At 36.7% G+C, this 4902-nt stretch overlaps 1 pseudogene; it reads left to right on the top strand.

Annotated features, from left to right (window-relative positions):
* Window positions 1–432: 432 nt before the first annotated feature.
* Window positions 433–4401, top strand: LOC149206565 (respiratory burst oxidase homolog protein F-like; annotated as a pseudogene).
* Window positions 4402–4902: the final 501 nt, after the last annotated feature.

Genomic DNA, 4902 nt, shown 5'->3' with positions numbered 1-4902 from the left:
AATGGACTATGTAAAAATCTAGAAGAGGACATTGCCTCCATGAAGAGCTCAGAAATGGCAGCCATTAAGGAGAACAAAATAACATCAAAAATACTATAGAAGAAGAAGCTAGTAGCAACATAATTTGTAAAGAAGTAAACAAAAACATGCCGCAACATCAAGAGGCAAAGAATGAGATGAAGAAATGGTTCATAGTAAAAAGGTTATTTTCTCCTAGAGATGAACTGAGAAAATTCGGAAGATCTCAAAGGAGATTCTTTACCCCTGTGAAAAATATCGCATGTTTTCCATGTCATGAACTTGGACATGTTGTAGAAAAATGTAAAAGAAATCATATCAAAACTAATCAGCAAAAGATGTAGCAATTAAGAAGGATATCTCAAGCAAGAAATCACAAAAGACAATTATTCACCAGGTACACAAATTATTTCTATGGTTATTGTTATCTTTGTAATGAGTTTGGTCATAAGGTTTTTGAATGTAAAATGTATGTAAAGAAGATAAAAAATGACTTAAGAGAATACAAATAAATTTCACCATTTCTTGGCCATATAAAATGCTATTTGTGTTGCAATCTTGGCCACATGGCCAAAGAGTGCAAGTCGTTGTATACCCTAAAAAAGTTTATACCAAAGATGGAAGCTACTACAAATAGACCAAACATTGATTTAAAAGAAAATGTATATAACATAAGACAATATATGCAAGTATGGAAGAGAAAGAATAAATAACAACGAGTAACCTAGCTTGGTCTTCGGGGGAGCTGCTCAAGAAATAAAATGATGAATTCAGTTAATGTTAAGAGAAACACCATTTTAGGGGGAGAGCACCCCAAGATTGCCTTAGAAGAGAAAAGACATATTTGAAGACTCAATTTGCATATGAGCTGAAGAAAACTTGTGCAATGAAAAATACAAAATATGTTAAGAATGACATCATTAATGAAGAAAAAAAGGGATGTACATGAAAACAAAAAGATCTCAGTTGGGACTATCCACATATTTTCTCACAAATGTGATGTAATAAATATTCCATCCAATTTATTTTACTTTAAAGAGCATGTATCAAAGATGTTAGAAAGTAGATTACACTACTTTATATGAGATCTTGTAATGAAAACCGCAATATTCCTGGTTTGGGTCATATTCTAAAGAGAAAAATTCCTGCCATACAAAACAAAATAAGTTTCAAGAATGGCATTGTGAATATAGCGAAAAAGGATGATCAACTAAAATTATACTAGAAAGGAGGTAAAGCTTACATTTCTCACCAGAAAGTTCATACTAAAAACAACTTGAAATATTAGGTCAAAAGAGATCAAAATTGAGAAGAAGAATGGGTTCTAAGGGTTTCACATTTTCTGGATTCGAAGTGATGTCAATTCTTGAGATTTAGAATCACTCGATGAGATTATGTTATGTTCCAATCCAACCGAAACTTGTTTCAAAATTCTCCCATGTGCATGGCACTACATACTGCAAGTATTCTAATAAATCATTGAGCCTTGCTTTTCATGCAACACAATAACTTCCTTTTTTTCCACCAACAACAAATGATTTGGCATAGAACTCAAACAATACTTCATACAACCACTTTCCAACACGATATTGAGTCATCGTAGCAAACACTTCTTTATCATCTTGCCTTTGTTATAATTAGGCCGATAGGCCTTCCTTTGAAAGAGACTTTCGTCGTCCTTTTCATTCTAAGGTTGACACCTGGCATTTTTTCAACAACAGCCAAATTGACATCTTGGTATTTTGCATCTTGCAGTTTCGCATTTGTTAATGCCACTGTGTGCGCTGTTAATACGTGGATTGTGGAACGTGTGCCCAACCTGCGTGTGGTGCGGTGAACGTGTGCCCAGGCTGCGTGCATGCTCCTCTCTGGACGATCTCCAGGATTAGTACCTAAGGAATCGAACCCCACTCCAGCGTGATTGAGACCGAAAATTTGTGGAAGGTGAGGGAGTTGTGGCGCGCCTTGGCGCGATGAGACAAATCGACGACGAGCAGAACTATTCCACCTCATTGACATGTGTTTAACTGTATTCGTCATGGTCTTCAGTTACGGGCGGACGGAATGATGGGCATTTTAGTTATGGGCGGAGAGTTTGAAAATAAAATCTACTAGGCTTTTCTTTGCGATTATTCTTCTTCTCAGGGTCTCTTTGGTGAAATTGTTCGCGTAGGAGGAGGGATGAGGGCAGGGCTCGGCTCGGTTTGGCAAGAGTTATCTCAGGGTTTTTCTTTTTCTTTTCTGCGTCTTCAGACTCGGGCTTGGAAAATGGCGTCACAGGACAGCTCAAAAATGCAAGAGGAAGGGAGTGGGAGACAAGTGTTGGAAGGGCCCATTCACTACTAGAACAACTACCTTCGTTCTCGCAACCACCTAGTTTAGAAGAAGTTTAGTGAAACTTTCTCGACAATTTGATAAACTGATCGGATTCAACGCTTCCTGGTATTCACATCATGCATTTGTCATGATTTACCTACTTCTCATTGTCATTCCATTCACCTTTTCTTCGTGCGAGATTGGAGGGAGAAAACCATAAGGACATTTCAACTTATTTTCTGTTAATTCTAAACTACATGTCTAACTTCGAAGTAAAACGCCTCGAAATTTATTCCCTAAAAGATTGAAAGTAAGAAATGAATATCTAATTTCGTTCTAAAATGCTTGAGAATTTAGCTTAAATGAAAAGAAACATAGACAATTTGCTTCAGAATTTGATGATGTTTATCCTCTCAGAAAATTCAGGGCTTAATTTTTGACGTGATTTGAACGTGCAGATTTGGATGTATATTGCTGTTCAGGTGCTTTTATATTGCGGCGAGCGCACACTGAGAGCATTCAAAGCAGGGAATTATACTGTCAATATTGTCAAGGTCATGTAATTTCTACTTCAGATATGCAATTTTCTTGTATTATCTGTATCTTGAAATCCTTTGCAAGCACAATCAACATATCTGCTTTATTTATTTTGCAGGTGGTAGTTTATCGCAGAAACGTCCTGGCTTTGCATATGTCAAAACCTACAGGCTTCGAGTACAAGAGTGGAATGTATTTATTTCTCCAGTGCCCCAAGATCTCGCCTTTCGAATGGTAATTTTAGAACATACATTAGAATTTATCAATTGATAAGATCTTTTAGTGTTTCTTCCACGATTCTTACATTTTTTTTCTGAACTTTCTACATGCAAGAATCCATTCTCGATCACCTCTGCTCCTGATGATGAACACATTAGCGTGCATATCAGAACAGTTGGAGACTGGACACAGGAGATGAAAAGAGTTTTCTCGCAGGTGATTACTAATTTATTTCCTTTAGCTTTAAGATGAAGTTTCTTTGTCAGCCGTAAGTTCTAATCACAGATCTTTGTAGACAATGGAGGCCCCTACAGCTGGAAAAAGCGGACTTCTGAGAGCGGAGCGTGAAGTTTCTTTGTCGGCTGTAAGTTCTAATCACAGATCTTTGAAAGACAATGGAGGGAAAAAGCGGACTTCTGAGAGCGGAGCGTGAAGTTTCTTTGTCGGCTGTAAGTTCTAATCACATATCTTTGAAAGACAATGGAGGTTCCGACACAAAATTACAAGAAATATGATGTGTTGTTGTTGATAGGGCTCAAAATTGGCACTACTCCCTTCATAAGCATTCTCAAAGACATGTTAAATCACATGAAAATCACAGATTCTACTTCCAAAAGGAAAAGGAAGGACCAGGGTCTGACGAACACTTATTTCTACTGGGTCACAAGGGAGCAAGGCTCCTTCGACTGGTTCAAGGGGGTCATGAACGAAATAGCAGAGATGGACGACAGGGTTATATAAACGAATACCAAATTTTGCCGAATTGAAAAATATAAACGAATGTTGGATGTTTGTGAATCCAGGCTACTATTGAAATGCACAACTATCTAACGAGCGTGTATGAATAAGGCGATGTCAGGTTGGCTTTAATTACAATGGTGCAAGCTCTGAATCATGCCAAGGATGGAGTCGATATTCTCTCAGGAACCAGGGTACATATATATATATTTTTTCCATTATCGTTGTAGTATTACATTACCTGGGGGCTGTAGGAAGCCATTGTTTGAAACACCCGCTGGTCTGCAGGTCAAGACTCACTTTGCCAGTCCAAATTGGAAATAGGTTTTCTCAAAAGTTGCTTCTGCTAATAAAGACAAAGACACCAGAATTGGTAAGTCAAGCTTTCAAAATTTCTGGCAAACGTAGGGAATTATGGCTCCTTTGAGAATCACCTACTTGTATTAACGTTGGTTGAATGCAAGGGTTTTCTGTTGTTGGCCTCTAATTTTGGCCAAGGAGCTGAGACCCATCGCCAAAGATTATAACCACAAAATGAATACTAAATTCAAGTTCCATAAAGAAAATTTCTAACACATGCAAGTTGTTTACATTATTTCAACTTACAGGGCTATTATATTCTAATTTTTAGTAAAAGAAAGGTAAGATTTGATTTCATAGGCAACCATTTGATAGCTGGACGTGAAAGAAAGCACAAAACACACGCCTTCCTGTCTTTTTCATCAAGATAGCAAGACAAACTGTGATATAAGTTTGACTGAGTAGACTCCAGAATTAAAGACCTATCCTTATTTCCACCATTATCCATTGTCTGTAACAAGAAATAATAGATATGCATTGTAGATAGATGGAAATGGTATTGCAAAATATAATGCTCATACAATTTGCACTGTATAAGCAGGGGAAGATTCCATCTGATCTGAAATGTTTCTAGGTCCTCGTATTCGCAGTCAAAAGGTCTCGAAAATTATATAAAACTATAATTTAAATTATATTTTATTTTTATTATTATTATCAGAGATAATTTAAATAGGAAATAATAAATATTAAAATTGATAATCATTTTAATATTTT

The sequence above is a fragment of the Pinus tabuliformis genome, chromosome 1_2 (genome assembly GCF_031772625.1).
Source record: "Pinus tabuliformis cultivar Carrire ecotype Pingquan chromosome 1_2, CPIR1, whole genome shotgun sequence".
Classification (NCBI taxonomy): Eukaryota; Viridiplantae; Streptophyta; class Pinopsida; order Pinales; family Pinaceae; genus Pinus; species Pinus tabuliformis.
The sequence above is the reverse complement of the archived record's forward strand: the minus strand, read 5'-3'. Positions and strand labels throughout refer to the sequence as shown.